We start from the raw sequence: 14807 nt of genomic DNA, 5'->3' as shown, positions 1-14807 counted from the left end.
TTAATTGTTATTATTATAAATAAAATTATAATAATATATACTTATAATAATAAGTTATACTATAACTTATTATAATATTATATATTTAATTAATTAATTAATTAAAATAATTTTTAGATCAATTAATATTGTTTATAATAATAATAATTTAATATTACTATTATATTTATTAATTTTCAAAACATTTAACAAATATTTTAATAATTATTATTAAACATATTTTTACTAGTTATATTTAATACTATAATATATATTAATTTTAAATATTAAATCTAACTTATTTATATAATTAAAATTAATAAAAAAATGTACTTATTAATTTAAAATTAAAATAATTGTTATAATTAAAAAATAATCTCATTTAATTATAATATAATAAATTAAAATACAATATAAATATTTAAATTTTAAATATTAATTTTAAATATTAAAACTAATATATATTGTTTTAATATATTAATTTGTTTAAATTAAAAATAAATATTAAAATTTATTTTAAGTAATAAATATTGCAATAGCTTAATAATTAATACAAATAAATCTAATTATTTAATCTAATTATTAGATAAATTAACAATTAAAATATAGATAGTAATTGTATTATTTAAATTATTACTTTGTTAGGTTATAATTAATTATATCTATTAAATAATGCAATAGTTTAAATATTAATATATGATTAATAATTAATATTTAAAGTTTATCAAAAATAAAAATAATTATTTAATACTAATTATTAAATATAATAATCAATTATTTAAAATTAATTTACTTTTAATTATTTTTTAATTTTAATTGAAAAAATTATTTTAAAATAAAACGAAATGTCATAACAATTTAAAATAAAGAATTGTTCCTATAGCCTTAACTATTTGAACTAGTTTAGCAAACAAATTTATTTTTTAAATCTATTAGTTATTAATTTTCATAATATTATTACATTAATATTATTTTATTTCGAATAAACTTGTATGAATAAAAATAATTATTTTATGAAAGAACAAAAGGTTATAAGAAATTGAAATACAAATAGCCATAACTATTTGAATTTGTTTGATAAACAGATTTATTTTTTAAATCTCCTACTTATTAATTTTTGAAATATTAATAAATTAATATTATTTTATTATGAAAAAGCTAGTATGATGAAAAACAATTGTTTTATGTCAAAACAAAAGTTCATAATGATTTTGAAATAGATAAATGTTCAAATGACCATAATTATTTTAACTGATTCGATAAACTGATTTATATTTTAAATCTTTAACTTATCAATTTTTAAAATATTAATAAAGTAGTATTATTTTATTTGGGACAAGCTTTTATGATCTAAAACAATTGTTTTATGATAAAATAAAAGGTCATAATGATTTTAGATAGATAATTATTTAAATAGTCATAACTATTTGAGCTTGTTCGGTAAATAAATTTATTTTTTAAAATTTCTTGCTTATTAATTTTTTTAATGTTAATAAATTAGTATTATTTTATTTTGAATAAGCATGTATGAACTGAAACAATTATTTTATGCCTAAACAAAAAGAGACTATAGAAAGCATGAGTTTATTAAAGAAAAATAATTTTGAAAGCAATTATATTTGGCGTCTTTGGAGACCTATACCTAATATAATTTCTATTTATAATAGAATATAAATAGACTATTAGAATCTTATTAAAAATATTATTAGATTAGATAATATTGGACTATTAGTTAGGATTATAAATATTTATTATATAGTATAATATTAATAGTGAATATTAGATATGAAGTTAATTATATATTTAAATTTATTATAATAAATTAGTAAAAATAATAATTATGCTTATTAGTTTACTACTAATATATTAATTATTATTATTAATTATATTAATATTTTAAATAAATATGTATAATATTAATAATATTATAATTAATTAAAAATAATAATATATAATATCAAAAAAATTTGAAATAGATAATTATTCTAATAGTAATTAAAATTATTTTTTAATAATTATAAATAATTTCAAATTTTAATTATTTCAATTCATAAAAACTATAATTGTATACAATTATTAAATAATATAATATTATTTTACTATTTGATTAATTATGAATTTAATTATAATTAATTGATAATTAAATTTATAGAAGTTTATTTCAATTAAAATAATACAAATTAATTTATTTTAAAAATTAATAACTATAGTAATTATAATTAATTAAATTTTTATTTATTAGTCCTAACTAATAGTCTAATATAATTACGATAAACTAATTTATTTTTTAAATCTCCAACTTCTCAATTTTTGAAAATAGTAATAAAGTAATATTATTTTATTTTGGATAAGTTTTATTGAACTAAAACAATTGTTTTATGATAAAACAAAATGTCATAACGATTTTAAATAGATAATTGTTCAAATAGTTATAACTATTTGAACTTGTTCGATAAGCATATTTATTTTTTTAAATTTCTTGCTTATTAATTTTTTGAATGTTAATAATATTATATTATATTATTTCATCAAAATTATTATATAATTAAATATATATCAAAATTATATTAATTTTATAATATATTGATGTTAAAGTTAATATATTAATTAATTATAACATGTATAAAAATAAATTTATTTTTTTAATTTCTTACTTATTAACTTTTGAAAGATTAATAATTAAATTAATTATTATATATATTATTAATAAATTGATAAATTTTTAAATCAATTACCAAACCAGTTCATATTTGTTATAATTATAATAAATTAGTTTTATCTAATTAATATATATATTAATTTAATATTTAAACATAATATTACCTTTTGTTTGGTTATATAACAATTGTTTTTTATCTTAAAAGTTTTAGAATAAAATAATACTAATTTATTAATCTTTCAAAAGTTAATAAGTAAGAAATTTAAAAAGTAAATTTATTTATCGAACCTGTTTGAATAGTTTGACTATTTGAACAAATGTATAGTTTAAATCAGTTATTTAAAAAATAAACATTTTTTGTTTTGTCATAAAACAATTATTCATGTTCATATAAGCTTCTTCGAAATAAAATAATACTAATCTAATAATACTCTGAAAATTAATAACTAAGAGATTTAAAAACTAAATTTGTTTGCTGAACCAATTTAAATAGTTAAGACTATATGAACAATTAACTATTTTAAATCGTTATGACCTTTTATTTTGTCATAAAACAATTTCAATTCATACTAGCTTATTCAGAATAAAATAAAATGAATTTATTAATACTTCAAAAATTAATAAGAGATTTAACAAATAATTTTACTTAGCTAACCAGTTCAAATAATTATGATTATTTGAACAATTATTTATTTTAAATAATTATGATATTTTGTTTTGTCATAAAACAAATGTTTTTGTCCATATAAGTTTGTTTGAAATAAATTAATAATAGATCTAAAAAATAAATCTTTTTATATATTTATTAATTAATAAAAATCAATAATTAAAATATTTAAATTAAAATCAATATTCAGATAATTAATAATAAATTATAAGTATTTATAATAATAATTGTAACTAAGAAATAATTTAATTTATGAAAATTAATTGAATTAAGTTAATTAAATATTTATAAATAACAAACAAATAAACTATAGAAATGGCTATAGTTTTTTTATTAATTATAAATTAATTGATAATTAAAATTATTTAATTAAATTAATTATAACTGTATAGATTATAACTAAGAATTTAATTTTTTTTAATTATTATTATATATTTTATTAGATAATTCAATTTGAATTAAATTTATTTATGATAAATTAGCTAATAGTAGTTATAAGATCTCATGACAAATTTAAAACTTTTATTCAGAATATAATTATTAATTGGTAAACAGATTTAAATATTAATTTATAATTATTTATTAATTATGAATAAATTTATTAGATTGCTTATAAATTTATATAATTATGTAATATAATTATATTACATAACAAATAGTTTATTTTTTATTATAATTTATTTTTAATTAATAATTGTGTTAGTTGTAGCTACTTTGTTAAATATATATATTATTTGATTTATTAAGTAGCTAATTAAAAATTATTTATAACAATAAATATAGTTATGTCAATGCATTCAAATATCCATAACTATTTATTAATATTTTGAAAATTAATAAGTAATGGATTTAGAAAATGTATCTTTTGGCTTGACCAGTGCAAACAATTATGACTATTTGAACAATTATTAATATTTTGAAAATTAATAAGTAATGGATTTAGAAAATGTATCTTTTGGCTTGACTAGTGCAAACAATTATGACTATTTGAACAATTATCTATTTCAAATCATTTTGACCTTTTGTTTTCTTACAAAACAATTGTTTTTGTTCATACAAGCTTATTCAAAATAACATAATTCTAATTTATTAATATTCCAAAAATTAATAAGTGAGAGATTTAAAAATGAATCTGTTTACCAAACAAGTTCAAATAATTATGGCTATTTGAACAATTATCTATTTCAAATTGTTATAACCTTTTGTATTGTCATAAAATAATTTTTTCTATTCATACAAGCTTATTTCAAATCTGTTTACTGAATAATTTTGAATAGTTATGACTATTGAAACAATTATTTATTTCAAATCGTTATGACCTTTTGTTTTGTCATAAAACAAGTATTTTTGTTCATATTAGCTTATTCGGATTAAAATAATATTAATTTATTAATATTTCAACAATTAATAAGTAAAAGATTAAAAAATAAATATGTTTACTAAACAAGTTCAAATAGTAATAACTATCTGAATAATTATCTATTTTAAATCGTTATGACCTTTTGTTTTACCATAAAACAATTATATCAATTCATATAGGCTTATTCGAAATAAAATAATACTAACTTATTACTATTTCAAAAATTAATGAGTAAGAGATTTAAAAAATGAATCTGTTTACCAAACAAGTTCAAATAGTTATGACTATTTGAATAATTATCTATTTCAAATTGTTATGACATTTTGTTTTGCCATAAAATAATTGTTTCTATTCATACAAGTTTATTTCAAATAAATTAATATAAATTTACTAATATTCCAAAGATTAATAAATAAAAATATATAAAATAAAATTTTTTTTTGAACACGTTCAAAATAATTATGACCATTTGAACAATTATCTATTTCAAATCGTTATGACCTTTTGTTTTGTCATAAACCAATTGTTTCTATTCATAAAAGCTTATTCGAAATAAAATAATACTAATTTATTAAAATTTCAAAAATTAATAAGTAAAATATTTAAAAAATAAATTTGTTTACCGAGTGAATTCAAATAATTATGACTATTTAAATAATTATTTATTTCAAATCGTTATGATCCTTTATTTTGTAATAAAACAATTGTTTCTATTCATACAAAATTATTCAAAATAAAATAATACTAATTTGTTAATATTTTGAAAATTAATAAGAGATTTAAAAACTATATCTATTTATCAGACCAATTCAAATAGTTATGACATTTGAATAATTATCTATCTCAAATCGATACGATCTTTGTTTTGTCATAAAACAATTGTTTCTGTCCATACAAACTTATTCAAAGTAAAATATTGCTAAACTAATAATATTCTACAAATTAATAAGTAAGAGATTTAAAAAATAAATGTATTTGTTGAACCAGTTCAAATAGTTAAGACTATTATAATAATTATCTATTTCAAATCATTTTGACCTTTTGTTTAGTCATAAAATAATTGTTCAGTTCATACATGCTTATTTGAAATAAAATAATACTATTTTATTAACATTCAAAAAATTAATAAGCAAGGAATTAAAAAATAAATTTGTTTACCAAAACAAATTTAAATAATTATGACTATTTAAACAATTATCATTTTAAAATCGTTATGACCTTTTCTTTTATCATAAAACAATTGTTTCATTTTATAAAAGCTTATCCAAAATAAAATATTATTACTTTATTAATATTTATATAATTAAATATAAAATTACTATATAATACTATATAAATATTAATTTATTTTAAATTAATAATTTGAAAGAGATTTAAAAAATTTTGTTATTTGATAAATTATCAAAGTTATTTGATAATTATTTTTTATCAAATTAATATTTTGATAAGTAGAAATTTAATAATTTTGTTTATTATTTTTGTTATTAATTAATTTATTTTTAGTTAGATACTAATTGCAAAATATATTATAAATTATTTTATTAGTAAAGGATTACAATTAGATTATTTATAAATTATAAATAAGTTAATATTATTATATAAATGTCTTGATTAATTTTAAGATTTTATTAAAATGGTATACTTTAATAGGTGACCAATCACACTTAGCCAAAAAAGATTGGTGGCGACTTTGTTATTTTTTAATTTTTTAATTTTATTTCCAAATTTGTTGGGCAGACACAAAACCGTTACAATAATATTTTATATTAATTTTAAAATTCAAATACGTTTTTAAATTTAAATTAGTAAACAAAATCTATACATTGTCGAAAAAAATAAAAATAAAAATAAAATATTATTAATAATTGATATTTATAATAATTTAATTATTAATAAAATATAAATTATAATAATAACTAGATTTTATATTATTAGTTTAATACCTTATAAAATAATAATAAAATATTATTTTACTATTTGATTAATTAAATAACAATTAACATATAATCTTATTTTTTATATATATTTTTAAACTTAGTTAAAAATTTATAATTATACTATTTACTAAATATTATAAATAGTTATTAATAATTAATATACTATAATTATGAATAACTATTATAAATATTTATAATATATTAATATTTAAATTATAAATTATCGTTATATTTGAAGCCTAGTTAAGAAGTTTTCAAATCCTAACAAATGCAAAGTAATTAGAAATCAAATAAGTAATTATTTATAACAATTGTTTAATATTAAATTAATTATATTATATTAATTTAGTAAACTATTCAAATAATAGTACTAATCGATTATAAAATAGGGATATATTATAATATTCATTATTATATTATTATAATAAATTAAATTTATTAACTATATTTTTGTATAATATTATAATTATAATTAGAATATTTTATTATTATTTAATAATAAAACAATTGTTTCTATTCATACAAGTTTATTCAAAATAAAATAATACTACTTTATTAATATTTTGCAAATATTATATAACTCTATAATAAGTTAATAAGTATTAATATAAATAATAAATATTATTATTAATATAATTGTTATAAGTTAATATAGCTATATTAGATAATTGTTCAAATTAATTTATTAATATACTTATATAAGTTAATAAACTATTTAAAAATAAATCTTTTTAGATATCTATTAATTAGTAAAAATCAATAATTAAAATTTTAAATTAAAATCAATATTCATAAATTTAATATTAATTAAATATGTTTATTCAAATCAATAATTGTAAATTATTACTTATTCTTATAATTAGATATAACTTATTCTAAAAATAGATTTATTTTGTAAGGTTTATAATTAAATTTTAAAATATTATAATAATAATTTTATATAGTATAAATTTAAATAATTAATATTATAATAATTATATATTATTAATTAATTTATATCTAAATTATATAAATTATTATATATGACTATTTGATAACCATTATTTTTTATTAAATATAATTTAATATATTTATAAATTATATATAACTTTAAATAAATATTAATTAATTAATTAATTATATAATCTATTTAATGATTATATATTTATAATAAAATATTTAATATTAAATTATTGCAATTGTTAATATTAATCGAACTTATTAATTAATTAATATATATAAATTACAATTACAAATAATAAATTATAAAATTTATTTATAATTAATAATATAATTATTTAATTATATAAATTAAGTTGTGACTATCTTAATAATTATCTATTTCAAAACATTACAACCTTTTGTTTTATCATAAAACAATTGCTTCTATTCATTCAAGCTTATTTCAAATAAAATAATATAAATTTATTAATGTTCCAAAAATTAATAAGTAAAAATCTTAAAAATAAATTTATTTAAAAATTAATGTTCCAAAACCAATTGTTTTTATTCATACAAAATTATTCAGAATAAAATAATACTATTTTATTACTATTTTAAAAATTAATAAGAGATTTAAAAACTAAATCTCTTTACTGAACTAGTTCAAATAGTTATGACTATTTGAACAATTATCTATCTCTAATTGTTATGATTTTTGTTTTGTCTTAAAACATTTAATTTCTGTTCAACAAGCTTATTCAGAGTAAAATATTGCTAAATTAATAATATTCTAAACAATAATAAGTAAGGATTTAAAAAATATATGTGTTTGCTAAATCAGTTCAAATAGTAAAGACTATTAGAACAATTATCTATTTCAAATTGTTTTGCCCTTTTGTTTAGTCATAAAATAATTGCTTCAACTCATACATGCTTATTCGAAATAAAATAATACTAATTTATTAACATTCAAAAAATTATTGAGAAATTAGAAAAAAAATCTATTTACCGAACAAATTCAAATATTTTTTACTATTTGAACAATTATTTATTTAAAATTGTTGTGACCTTATATTTTATCATAAAACAATTATTTCAGTTCATAAAAGCTTATCTGAAATTAAATAATATTACTTTATTAATATTATAAAAATTGATAAGTTAGAGATTTAAAACATATATCAGTTTATCGAATCAGCTCAAATAATTATGGCCATTTAAACAATTATCTATTTCAAATCATTATGAACTTTTGTTTTGTCCTAAAACAATTATTTAAATTATTTTATTTAAATAATAAGTAATTTAAATAATATTATTAATTAAACAATATAATTAAATTATAACATTAAAATTAAAATTATTGTAATTTATATTAATAAATTATTTATTAAGTTAATAAATATTATTATTATTTATTAATAGTAATTTATTATGACAATTTTAAATATAATTAAATTATAGTATAAATTTGTAACAAATTTATAAAAATTATGACAATTTTTTATTACTATTATTTAATATCAATAAATAGTCATAAAAATTATTGTTAATATTAATAATATATTCATATTAATTGAATGTTATAATAATTAATTAATTATTAAGTAATTATATTATAATTATATGAATTATTATTAGTTATATTATATTAATTAAATTAATTTATTATAAATTTATATTTATAATTTTTATATATAAATAATTATATATTTGAACAATTATCTATTTCAAATTGTTATGTCCCTTTGTCATAAAACAAATATTTTTGTTCGTATAAGTTTGTTTGGAATAAAATAATACTAATCTATTGATATTTCAAAAATTAATGAGAAATTTTAAAAATAAATCTATTCATCAAACTAGTTAAATAATTATGACTACTTGAGCAATTATTTATTTTAAATCGTTATGACTTTTTAATAATTATTAACAAATAATTTATATAAACAAAAATAATTAATATAACTATAACAATATATATGGTAATTATAATTATAAATTAAAAGATTACGTTTAATTATATCTATTATATTTATCAAATATAAATAAATAAATAATTAATAATAATTAATTGATTTTATAATTTGGTAAAATCAATTAGTCATAATTATTTGAACTAGTTATATAATTTAACTATTTTATTAAACCAATAAATATAATTTATTTATATTTATTAGATATAACTTATTCTAAAAATAGATTCAAAAATAATATATATTATAACAAAATCCTCACTCACACAAATTATAAAATTATAAAACTTATTATAATTAATTATAGTAAATAAAATTAGTTATTTAAAATATTAATTATTAATTTATAATTGTTATAAGCAAGAGTAATTCAAATATTATATATTAATTATATTAATTATTATAAATATAATATTATAATGTTAGTTACTATATAACTAATTAATATAATTTCAAACTGTTATAAATAAAATATATAATATAATTCTATTTGAAAAGTTATAATTTCAAATATTTCAATAATTATTAAATTATTATAATAAATAATAATATAGTTAAATAATTATTATTAATGATAAATATATTTATTAAAATTATCATAGTAATTAAATATTTATATAATAATATAAAATAATAAGTTATTTTATATTATTATTTAATATATTTAATAAATTAAGCCATTAGATATATTCTGTTACTATTATATTTATATAATTAAATTATTAAATATTCAAATGTTAATTAAAAAATTGCTTCTATTTAATGGCCATTATCATTAGTATTTTACAAATACTAGGAGACTTATATTATATGATTTGGGAATGACTTTTTGCTTATTATAATTATATTAATAAGTAAGTATAAGTTTAACTAAGTTAATAAAAAATATAAAATATAACAATAAAATTGTTATAACAAAATTGAATAATACAAAAGTTATTAATTATTATATTTAAACCAATTAATTAAATATTATTTTACAGATAATATTATACTAATAAGTTTAAAATTATTATAATTAATAATTGTATTAACAATTAGAATAAGTTAAATATTTATAATAATAATTATTAAATTATATATTAAAATTACCATTTATAAACAAAAGTAGAATATATAATATTAAAATACCTATTATGAATATAAATTATATTCATTAATATTAATGAATGATTAGGTTTTTATATAGTATTAGTAATAATAGTTATTAATAGTTATAAATTATAAGAATATAATTATTTATCTCAATTATTTAATTTATAAATACTATAATTATTAGCAATAATTGATTTTAGTCAATTATAACAAAATCTAATCATAATCAATTCATACAAGCTTAATATTGTAATAGATAATAATATTAATTATAATTATTCTAAATATAAATTTTAAATTTAATTAATTTGAAATAAAATAATTTGATTAGATTCAGATAAACAAAATAAAGATAATTATGATTTGAGATAGATAATTATTATAAGATTTAGTAATATTTAAATAACAATACATATATTAAATAATAAAAATAAATATGTTTACATATAATTTTTTGTTATTTTATAATAAATTAATAATGAATTATATTAAATTATTATTAATAATAATGACTTATTATTAAATTTTATATTTAATAGTTTAATATAATTGATAATATTATTTGTAATTAAATTATTAATTAAAATATTATTAATTATTATTAATTATTTAGTGTTAATTACATAACTAATTTTATAATTAAACTCTTTATTATACTTCATATTAGTTCTATTTAATACTTAATCAAACTAAAATATAATATTTAAATTATAATTATTAATTTATAATCAAATAATAAATAATTGTAATTATAATTATATTGTTATAATTACATATAATTATACTTATGTAGTTAAATTTTTTATATTATTATAATAACTTGTAAATAATTTAATTATTTAATTAATTATTTGAATTAATATTTAAATAGAAATATTTAATTATAATGATAATATTAATTCATATTTAATTTATTATTATTATCTAAATAATATTTAATTATAATTTGAAAATTCATAATATATTTAATAAGCACTTTAGGTTATTACATGTATTATAATTATATGTATTATAATATATAAATTTAATATGTTATATAATTAATAATTCATTTATAACAAGTTCTAGATTATAATTCTATATTAAATTAATAATATAGTTTATAATTAAAAATTTAATTTATGTTATAATTCAAACTAATCAAAAATTATAATTCAAACTTATTTGAATTAAAAACAATTATTTAATAAAATAATATTAAATTAATATATTATTTGATATATGATTTTTATGATCAATTAATAATACTAATTTAATAATATTTCAAACATTAATAAGTAAGAGATTTAAAAAATAAATATATTAATATTTTAAACTGGTTATATACTATTTAATAATAAAATTAAATTTTAAATATAAAATTTAAATAAAGTTATATATTATTTAATTATTAATCATTTAAATAGAAATTGTAATTATAATTATATTGTTATAATTACATATAATTATTAAATATAAATTGGTTATATTGCAATTTATTAATTTAATTAAATTAATTATATAATTATTAAATATAAATTATATATAATAATTTATAACTTATATCGAATAAGCTTGTATGAATTGAAACTATTAATAGTTTTATTCCAAATAATTATAATTTGATATAATAAATATACTAATATATGTTACAATAAGTTATAAGTTAAATTAATAAAAAGTTATTATTATATAAAACAAAAGTAAAATACTAACGGTTATAACATTTATTTCATAATTTAAGTTATTATAAAACAATTTGAAAAATTAGTATATTAATAATTATAATTATATTATAAATAATGCCATTAAGATATTATTAATATTATAACTAATTGTTTATTAAATAAATTATATATTAAGATTCTTATCATAATATCATTAATTATGATATTATCTAATTATAATATGATATTTAATTGTTAAATAATATGATATTATATCTATTATAGGATTTTATAATTATTAATTTATAATGTTTATTAAGATTATAATTAGTATGATAGATAATTAATATATTAAATTAACTTAATATAAATTAACTATTTATAAAATAATAGTTATCTAATATAACTATTATTAAAATAATACTATATAATAGTTATTTATATATATTATTATTTATAAATAATATTTTATGAGTAACATTAAAATAGTTTAAATGAAATTATTCAATTGGATAATTTGAAATACTATACTTTTATAATCAGGGCTTTAAATGGAGGGATAACACACTCTTCAATATCATCTTTGTTATCAAGCTCATCAGTGTTAATTGAATTTTCAAAATCAACCTTGTGATCGTTATCATGATTATTTTCCTATTCATTTAATTATCAAATAATTAATACTATACTTAATAATTCTTAGAAATAATTAAAATTAATAATATTAAATAATTATATAATATTCTAATAATATATATTATTATGATATTTGTTCAAATGGTCTTAACTATTTGAATTGGTTTGAAAACTAGCTTTAATTTTTAAATCTCTTACTTAATAATTTTGAAAATATTAATAAAGTAGTATTAAAATATTGAAAATTAATATTTACAATATTCATAGTATAGTTTAATCTATTTTGTGTAAATAAATTGTGATTATTTATAATATTTCCATTGTTATCTTATATAATATTTAATACTATATTTAAATATTTAAATGAATTTTAATGATAATTCATTTAAATTAAGTTATTAATTTATAATTTTACTAAATACTAAATAGTTAAAACTATTAACCTTTTATTTAGTCATAAAATATTATTTTAATGATATTATAAAATTATTAATATAAATTAATATTATAACTTATATATAATGATTATATTTGATAGATATAAATTATAATTATTAATTTATATGTGAAATATATTATATATTTAAGTAATATTTATTATTTTTAAATAATCAATTATAATATATTTATAATTAATATTAATTATTATTAAGCTATTATTATATATAAATCAATATTTTATTATAATTATTATCTATTTTATTAAGATTATATATTATGAAAAATTAATTATTATAATAAAATTATAATCATATATTATTACATTATATTCTTAATAAATTATCAGATATTAATATATTAATAAGCCTTAGTTTAATTAAGAATAATTTATAATAATACATTAAAATTTATTAACACTATTAATAGTTATCCCCAGATTTATAATAATATATCCAATTAAAAAAGTTTTAATACTTAAACAGATATTAAGATATCTTATTATTATTAATAATGATTATTAATATAATATTATAATCTAATTATATTATGATATAATACATTGACTAATATTAGATTATTAATAATATATTTAATAATATAATATTAATGATTAATATAATATATTATACTAATTATCATAAATTAATATTTTAATAGATTATAATTTAATATTAAATTGGATTGTTATTGGATTAACAATAATAATCCAAAAGCAGCTTATATTGATAATTGATATAAATATTAAATTATTGTTTACCCTTAGATTTAATGATTAATAGTTAAAAGCATAAAAACCTTTTATGTGAGAAAGGCAAGTGATACTAATCCACTTTGTATGTGACTCTTACTAACTAGAAAAAATAGAGAACAAGTCAAGAAATTAAAGCCCTTTCAGTTGGGTAGATAAACCAATTATCCCCTCCTAAAATTTGACATCTTAGAAATCTAGTAGTATTTAATATAATATAATATAAAAATTAATATAAAAATTATTAATATTAATATTAATAACTATATAATATATATGGTTATTATATATTTTAATTATTTAATATCATAAATTATTTAATGAATAATTAATATTTAATTAATTACTAATTAATGAATATTGATATATCTATTTTATCTATTAAATAGAATAAAATAATTTCAAATTATTAAAATATTATTGATTATTGAATAAACAATTGGTTTATGACAAAACAAATGGTCATAATGATTTGAAATAGATAATTGTTCAAATAGTCATAACTATTTGAGTGTGTTCAGAAAATAGCTTCATTTTCTAAAATTATACTTATTAATTTTTGAAATATTAATAAATTTAAATTATTTTATTCAAAATATGCTTGTATGAACAGAACAAATTATTTTATGACAAAACAAAATGTCATAATATTTTGAAATAGATAATTGTTTAGATAGTCATAACTATTTGAAATTGATCGATAAGAAAATTCTTTTTTTTTTTTTTAATTTTGTTACTCTTT

This window comes from Durio zibethinus, chromosome 21 (genome assembly GCF_047325235.1).
Source record: "Durio zibethinus cultivar Kanyao isolate XHJ-2024 chromosome 21, ASM4732523v1, whole genome shotgun sequence".
NCBI classification, from domain to species: domain Eukaryota; kingdom Viridiplantae; phylum Streptophyta; class Magnoliopsida; order Malvales; family Malvaceae; genus Durio; species Durio zibethinus.
This window is presented reverse-complemented; position numbering follows the sequence as displayed.